The sequence below is a fragment of the Cynara cardunculus genome, unplaced genomic scaffold, assembly GCF_001531365.2.
Source record: "Cynara cardunculus var. scolymus isolate 2C unplaced genomic scaffold, CcrdV1 Un_Scaffold_2987, whole genome shotgun sequence".
NCBI lineage: Eukaryota > Viridiplantae > Streptophyta > Magnoliopsida > Asterales > Asteraceae > Cynara > Cynara cardunculus.
In genome coordinates, this window is record NW_020201300.1 from 60595 (window position 1) to 69827 (window position 9233).

At 32.8% G+C, this 9233-nt stretch overlaps 1 non-coding gene across 1 annotated transcript; it reads right to left on the reverse strand.

Annotated features, from left to right (window-relative positions):
• Window positions 1-7369: 7369 nt before the first annotated feature.
• LOC112503422 lies at window positions 7370-7476 on the reverse strand. The gene has a single exon (XR_003067969.1). It is a non-coding gene; the product is annotated as a small nucleolar RNA R71 (small nucleolar RNA).
• Window positions 7477-9233: the final 1757 nt, after the last annotated feature.

The window sequence follows — 9233 nt, forward strand, 5'->3', positions numbered from 1 at the left end:
CAGTTTGAATTGTTTGAAATGGTTTTTATGTTAGAAAGACAGAACAAGGAACTTAAAGAGAGTTTCTGAATTGGAAAAGAAAATTAAAAAAGAAACAAGAGAAATATCCTGAAATGTTTTATGAGAACCATTCAAATCTTTGTTGGGCCAAAGATACGGTAAAGAACAATGATCAAGTTAGAGAAGAAAAGAAGTTTTTGCAATAACAAATAGATGAATTTTTTTCTAGATGTTTTTCTTCTGATTATCAGGAAATAGATGTTGAGCTGATTAAGAATAACTCTGAATTAACTACAAAGGTTTATGAAGCTAAAAAAGTGTTGACTTCTGAAAGAACAATTTTTGAGAAAGAAAAGAAGAGAATTATTGAACTGGAAAAATTGTTAAAGTCTGAAAGGAAAGAGTTTAAAAATGAGAAGAATAAATTTTCTGATGTTGAAAAGAAGTTTGATACGGAAAAGAAATCTGACGTTGAAAGAAAGATATTTGAAAGCAAGATTAAGGTGCTTGAGATGAATAATACAAAGCTTTCAAAGAAAATATTTGAATTTAAGAAGATAATTATTTTGGAAAGAGCTAAATTTGAGACTGAGAAAAAAGAATCTGAGAAGAATTATTTAGAGATTTCAAAGAGTATTGATAGTAAGCAGAAGATTTTGAATGATGAAAGAAAAACATTTGAAGGTTTTGAATGATGAAAGAAAAACATTTGCAATAGAAAGAAAGAATGCTGCAAAGAAGAATGTTGTTATAGCTATAAGTAGTTAACTGAGAAAAAGAAGTGGTTAGATGTTGCTTTTGAAAATGAGAAAGGAGTTTTTGAAAAAGAAAGAAGTGTTTTTGGAAAGCAAAATTGTTGAAACTTCAAAGAATTATTTGAACTAAAAACTAATCTTGTGTCTGAGATGAATATGAGATTTGATATTAAAAAGAATTATGATTTAGTTATTGAAGAAAGAGATCAGTACTAAAGAAACTCAAAAAAAATTCTAAATAAGTCCTTCAAGCTCAACTGATTCTCCTTCTAATTATAAAACTTGCATGAATGACAGTTCAAGTGTCAAATCAAACAGTCATTCGAGTAGTTCTAAATCGAGTGTTTCAAAGAACAAATCTCATATTTCAAATAAGTTCTATAAAGGTTATGTCATTGATTCAGATAATCATTTTAAAAGAATGAAAAAGATTTGGTTGAAGAAATTTGATATGGAAGATACTAATGGTAAGTCTTCTCAATACTCTGTATGTAACAAAAAGTCGTTTGTTTCCAAGACTATTCTACCCTGTGTTGTTGAATCTACTAACAAGCTTATCAGTCTTAGCATGAAAATGATTTTTTTTATTAACCTAAATATCCAACCCGCTATGTGAGCCAAGTAATCCCAGGGCGACCACCTGCTTTAAAGATAGCCTTGAGTCATCGCATTTGAACCTCCGTGGCCACAAGGGGATTTTTATCCCTCATTGGATTTGAACATAGGACCTCCTGATATTTTTGACCTTTGGAGCCAAGTTCAAACCAATCAGGTATCACCCTTTAAGAAAATGATTTGTTGTTCAACTTCTAGAACAAATGACTTTATCAACAAGAAGAAAAGCCAAAAGCTGGTATGACAATGATAAGAAAAAAAATACATGTGAAACAAATATTTATTAATCGATACATTAAATACTATGCGATTAAATACTATGCCTAGATAAAAAAAATTTGAAATAACATATCATACACAAAATTTTGAATATTATCATTAATTCTATATGGGTTTTCTTTTAAGTATATATAAAGTTAGTAGATTAACTATTGTGATATATAGCAATCATGCATCTCCCCAACAATATAGTTAAAAGCATGATTCAGACCTCTCATATTTAATTAATGACACATACAAATCAACATATATGAAGAATTGAAAATTATCTCACCTCTGAGTGACACATTTTTTACCCTCCATACATGCTCTCAATAAATAATCAATTGTAAAATTTTAAATGTTTATTTTCAAATATAATTTTGATGATGAATACATCCAAAATTTAACAACTCCTTTTTAAATTAAACTTCCAATTTTTTTCTCAACAAAATTGATTGTAAACACGTTAGTTAAACACAAGTAAAGTTGGATAAGAACTTACTACTATACAAATATAGCAAAATAAATGTTAATTACAAAAAAATAAATCCCTTATTTCTTAGGTATATTGGCTGGATTTTCATTAATATGAAACTTCATGTAAAGCTCTATATGACACTATATGATGCAGTAGATAAAATCAAAGCCAGGATTAAACACGTTGATTCTATAAATACATTGGATAATCTCTTTTAAGGTTCGTTGACTCGAAGAATATCAAACCTTAAGCTTCAAAGTCGAATTCATGTGAACTTAAAGTTTGGGAAGAAATGGAAGTTTTTGAATTCAAGTTGTGTCCATCCAAATTGCGTAAACAAGAGATAAATAAGAAGGTCAAAACATAGCGGGCCTAAAAAAGACTATGGGAAATGTAAATAGCATAAAAAAAAAGTGCCTAAAAAAATGTTTAAACAACGTTTTTAGGCCTCAAAAATGTCATAGCCCTTTCGGATCCTGCCTAGCGCGTGCTCCTCATTTCAAGCTTCAATTCAACTGGTCATGACCTGAAATTGAGTTCTATAGCAAGAGTTATGTGCGTTTAAGCACGAAACCCTTTTTTAGCCCGATCATGGCCTCCATGAACAATAAGTCCCGATCCTCCACGCCAAGGCCCGTATCACTATACAACTTAATCATTTATCCATTTATGAATATAATTTCTCGTTTAAAGATTCATTGAAGTTGTGTAGTTTCACATGTCATGATGTAAAGCTCCATATGCAGTCATGTAACTCAACAACAATATACTTTAAGCATAATTTAGACATTTCATATTTTAAAAACACATAAATCATCGAAGTTTTAAAATTATTATTACATGTCCATTAAAACAGTTTTAATGATTTATTAGAGAATTAGGTTGTAGGATTCAAACTCATAATCACCAATTTATGATGAAAATATTATGATTTAGACAAGCTAATAGTAAATAACATGTCATCAAAATTTAGTTGTTTGTTTTCAAATTAAATTGTGATGGCAAATACATCGACACTCTACAACTCATTCTTTGAAATATTAACCTTTCATTTTCCTTAATAGAATTGATTGTAGACATGTCATTTGAATACATTAAAGTGAAGTAGGACCATAAGTAACAAATGAAATATTATAACAATACAAAAGTTCAATAATAAAAATTAAAATATAGGTTTTTTTTATAATTTATTTGACTCTAATTTTGTCTATCCATTTTTAACGTATTGTGCCCTTTATACGAAGCTCCATGTGAACCACTATAAGAGACGGAACCAATATAAAGCATACGGTGGCTCGTGCCACTGTTTCATTCGTCCGCTGTGGTGTAAAAAATTATAGGGTCGTGAAAAGTGTTATCGTGTCAATTTGTTGTGTACCACCATGTTCATTTTAAAAATACAATCACAAAGTTTCCCTTGGTTTGCAAGACTTATTAAATAAACGAACTTTCCGCCGAACGGTTCATGAACGATTCATTGAATGATCAATTCTTTTACAACCCTACCTTTGACTTAGCGGTATCGTAGCATTTGATCTCCTACGAGGTCAGGGATTCAAACATCACCAAAGGTGAGGAGTGTGTGTGAGTTTATTTGTTGCATTTGCTGTATATAAATATTATATACTTTAAAACACACACACACACACATACATATATATATATATATATGTATATATATATATATATAAGGTTTTGTTATGGTGAGAATGAAAGTTATGGTGAGAATGGTAAGAATGCATCTCAATTCTTTCAATCTTAATTGAAGATCCGCACTAGTGAGATGTATCGAGATGCACCAGATTAATTCTCATGAGAAGCGTAATTCATGAAGTGGATGTGAGATTAAAAATGATCAAGAGTATAGATCATTTCTTACGATTCTCATTTTAACTCTTATTCTTATATGATACTTCATTTATATATATATATATATATACATATATATATATATATGTATGTATGTATTTGTCAAGTAATATATTTGTTAATGAACAATACTATATAGATATTACTGCATATACTTATGCATCAATCCATTTATTATTTCACATGGTTGACATAATATTTATGGTGCTTCTCAATTAAAAGGATACATGTGGTGCATACAACTAGTGATAATAATAGACCAAATTTAGAAGTTCTCCTTGTGCCGCCTGTATTTTAAGAAGGGACCGAAGTTGTATAATATTAAACCAATAAACAATACATATATAACAATACATATATATAACATCGTATTAAACAAAAATGTCAAACTATTTTAAACGTTAATTAATACCACTATACTAACCTAAACACTTGAAGTTTTAGGACATGAATTAAGTATTAAAATTTAACAAAACTTTCGAACAAGATGAGCCGCACATTGATATTATGAAGTTCGACTCATTAAGTCAATCGAACTTAATTTTGTTTTTGAGATCGACTCGAGTTCGAGATAAACGAATTCGAGCTCGAATAGTTTGTTAAAAGTTTGAATCTTTTATACCCCTACCCATGAACGTACTAACTGGAAGAAGATTGACACAAGAAAATGACGAAACCTCTCAAAATGATACTAAAGCGTATCCTTGTCATTTTATTTTATATGTTATTAGCATAGAGGTTTATAAAAAAAACGTACACGATTCATAAAAAAAACATACATGTTTCACTTATGACGTTATATTTCTTCATCAATAACACGTCATATATAGTTGTCATATATGCATCGGGACAAAATACATTAAATATTGTTGTTAGCAATCATGCATCTTCACAACAATATATGTTAAAGGCGTTATTTGTACAATTAAAGACACACGTGAAAGATTGAAAATTTATTATGTATGCACAACGTGAAGTGAAATAATTTTGGTAATTTATTAGACAATTAAATGGCCAAGTTATGTATGAAGTTTTACCATCTAGATTGATAAGCTTCCTGTAAATAACATACGTGTTGTTAAAATTCATTTCTTCTTTTTCAAATATAATTTTGATGATTGATACATTTAATATCACTTCTTTTAAATAGACCTTACTCAACAAAATTTATTATAGACATTAATATTTGGTACATTAAAGCAGAGTAGGACTATGGATGGACCCAACTATGTGGTATAGGTGGCACGTGCCATCGTATTATTTCTCTGCTGAAGGGTAAAAAAATTAAGTTTCGTGAACGGTGAAACCGTATTAATTTGTTGTGTGCCACTGATAACATTTATTTTCAAGAGTTATTTCCTATTTATTTCCTCTCTTTTTGTTATTTTTAAATACTCAATTTTCTTGTTTTTATCCTTTATTCCAAAAAGTTTTAAAAAGATGATGAAACACAAAGGAAGAGGTATTATTCCAAAAACTTGTATTTTTCTGACAGCACTGCCCACTGTGGCACCAATGTGGGAAGTCTACCAACCTTGTTACAACTTTTTGGGAAACGTGCAGCTTAAAGATTCCTCCAGATATTTTCTACAGCTGTTTATGAGTTGTCATCCTTCTTCTATTTTATTTTCTTTTATATTTTCTTAATATTGTACTAATTACCCTTGGGTAATGATTGGGTATCATTGCCCCCATTCCTCTGCCCTATATAAAGAGGCTAGGGAGAGCAATTTTGAGGTGTGCCAAACACCATTTTGAGGTGTGCCCAACACCATTTTGAAGACATAACTCTCTAAGTGTGTCTCTTCTCGTTTAGTAATTAATATTATGCTTTTTAAATGTTTTTTAATTTATGTCTTTAATTTATGTCTTTAAATTATGTCTTTAATTTATGTCTTTAATTTATAGTATTTTACTTCCTTGTACTTGTAATTTAGTTTTTTATTAATGCAATTTATATTTCAGTATTATTTCATGTCTTTAATTACTTTCATTATGTCTAGCTAAATTACTCGTATGGGTGTGGGTGTGAGTTTAACTTRGRATGWTTATATAATATTTGGGTGTTTTTATCTTTTATCACTTCGTAACTTGGTCACTTAAGACGGTGCTTAAAATGCGGATAAGTTCACTTTGAAGTGTTAATATTAGATCTTAGACCCAGAGATGGGCGGATCCGAATTAAGTGATGCACAATGAACTCGAGAGGGTCTTTGAATAATTACGCGGAGACGCGAATTTTGCATGCATCTAGCTAGGGGTTAAGCAATAGGTATTTTTATCACAAAGAGATTTGGGTAAGAATCGCATTTTTTTTACTTTTTAGCTAGATCGGCAAGTTCCGAAGTGATAAACGTAAAAACCTTGTGGAATTTTATGAGGCTCGGTTATAAAAGTCCACTTTCGAGAGGTCGGAACTTTTATAAACAACTCGTAAAAGTCTAACCATTTTATTGTTAATTTTATCTTAAGCAACACTTGCACCCATTCTCATCATTTAATATTTGAAGTTTATTTCGTTAATTAGCTAGTCGGTCCTATTTCGGTCTTTTTATAAACAAAAATCCAACTTTATTTTACATCTCGAAACTCGTGCAAGAAGTTCATGAAAAATCTCTAAATCTCTACCTTCTCTGTGGGAACGATCTCAGTACTTTGTACCACTTTATTACTTGCAAGCGATCATAGTGTCGGCATGCTTTTGCACCGCCACTGTAGAGACATTCTGCCCACTAGGAGAACACGAACGATCCTAGCCTGTCAAGTTTTTGGCGCCGTTGTCGGGGAAGGTAACGCAATTTTTATCATGAGATATTGATTTTTCATTTGAGCCTTGTTCTTTTGCTTCACTCGTACTTCCTGTGTTGTATGCCAAGGCTACAATACGGTGAACTTTTACATCTTGATCTTGAATTAGAAAGAACCATTAGGAGACGTAGAAGAAGTAGAAATAATCGTAACCATACCATGGGGGATAATCCACCTTCAAGGGAGGTCATGGTTAATATTGCCGATGATAAAAATAGAGGCATATGGGACTACGCAACTCCCGAATTCAGTCAGTTGGCCGCGGGAATTGGTATGCCCGAAATGACAGCCACAGCTTTTGAACCAAAACTTGTAATGTTTCAAATGATTTCCGCAATGGGTCAGTTTGGGGGATTATCGTCGGAAGATCCGCACTCTCATTTAAAATCTTTTATCGAAATGACGGATCATTTTAAAATTCCCGGAGTTACACAAGAAGTCTTACGCTTAACGCTTTTCCTTTACACATTGAAGGATAGAGCTAGAGCATGACTAAATTTTCAACCACCAAACTCGATCCTAACTTGGAATGATTTGGCGGAAAAAATTCTGAAAAAAATATTTTCCTCCGACGAGGAATGTAAAAATTAGACATGAAATTATGATGTTTCGACAAGAAGAAGATGAAGCAGTTTCGAATGCATGGGAGAGACTTAAGGACCTTCTACGGAAATGTCCTCACCACGGAATCCCTCATTGCATTCAATTGGAGACATTTTATAATGGCTTCTCCAGTTCCGCTAAAATTATTCTTGACGCAACGCCGGTAGAGCGTTCACAGCTAAGACTTACAACGAAGGACATGACATTCTGGAACAAATTTCTAATAATAATACGGAATGGTCAAATCTTCGTGCTGTTGTTTCTAAGTCTGCTTCAGGTATCCATGAAATTGATGCCATCTCTGTTTTAAATGCCCAAATTGTAGCTTTAACTAATTTGGTTAAAAATAATTTATGTTTGAATGGAGAGAATAATCAAGTTCAATCCATAATGTCCAACCCACATTTGTCTGAATCTTGTGTCTTTTGTGATGAGGGCCATTCTTATGAATATTGCCTCGAAAATCCCGTCTCGGTAAATTATGTTGGGAGTCATGCTAGAAATAGCCTATTTTCTCCCACATATAATTCAAATTGGAGGAATCATTCCAATTTTTCTTGGATCGGAATTCCTGGACTTCAACCCCCCGGGTTTACTCAAGTCCAAATTCGGCCACAAAATCCCCCGGGATATGGGAAAGGTGTTTCGCACAATTACCAAAATGGACAATCCTCACACTCACACATGCCTAGGAAAAATGCATCGGATGGTAATGGTTCACTCAAATCATTACTTCAAAATTTTATAAACCAAACCAATGCAACGTTAATGAGTTTCGAAACCCAACTCGGCCAATTTGCCGTCGATCTCAAGGGTAGACCTTTAGGAATTTTGCCTAGTGACACGGAGACCCCTAAGGGTAAAGAACATATCAAAGTCGTGACCGTGTTGAGTGAGGAGAGTTCAAAAGTCAATGATGATATATGTGAAATCGTCGAAGAACCGACACATCAAAACGAGGTTTCACATGCTTTTGATATGTCAAAATTTCTAATTTTGAGTCTTTCCACGGAAGAAACTCAAAAATCTGCTTATGTCCAAAAAACAGTCCCTGTTTCAATTTCCAGTAATGTGCAGCTCTCTGTTGAAAAACCTGACAGTGGGAAGATTGTGCCCGCTGTCCAGCCGACCAGATCTGTTCAACCAGCTCCAGATTTGCAGAACTTACCTTTTCCAGAAAGAATGAAAAGAAAAAATGTGGATGAGCTGTTTAAGAAGTTTTTGGACATCTTTAAACAACTCCACATCAAAGAGAAGGTTGAATGAGTTTGAAACGGTTGCTTTGACCAAAGAATGTAGTGCACTCCTTACTTGTAAAATTCCTCCCAAATTAAAAGACCCGGGAAGTTTTACCATCCCGTGTTCGATAGGAAGAAAAGAAGTAGGCCACGCCCTATGTGATTTAGGGGCAAGTATTAATCTTATGCCATTGTCAGTTTTTAACAAGCTAGGAATAGGTGAAGTCCGTCCAACGACCTGGACTTTACAATTGGCCGATAGATCCATTGCGTATCCTAAAGGTAAAATAGAGGATATTTTGGTCCAAGTCGATAAATTTATTTTTCCGGCCGATTTTCTAGTTTTGGATTATGAAGCTGACAAAAATGTCCCCATCATCTTAGGACGACCTTTTCTTGCAACCAGGAGAACCTTAATTGATGTTCAAAAGACGGAGTTGTTGGTCCCGAAAGGGTCTACAAGATAAGACTCAGTTTGTAGAAGGGGGGGATGAATACAAACTCAGAGTTTTCAAATTTAAAATATATATTGATAGAGAAGATCAATACAGATTTTACAAGATTGTTTGCGGAAAGATAAGGTAAAGAAAACCTATCTAAACAACC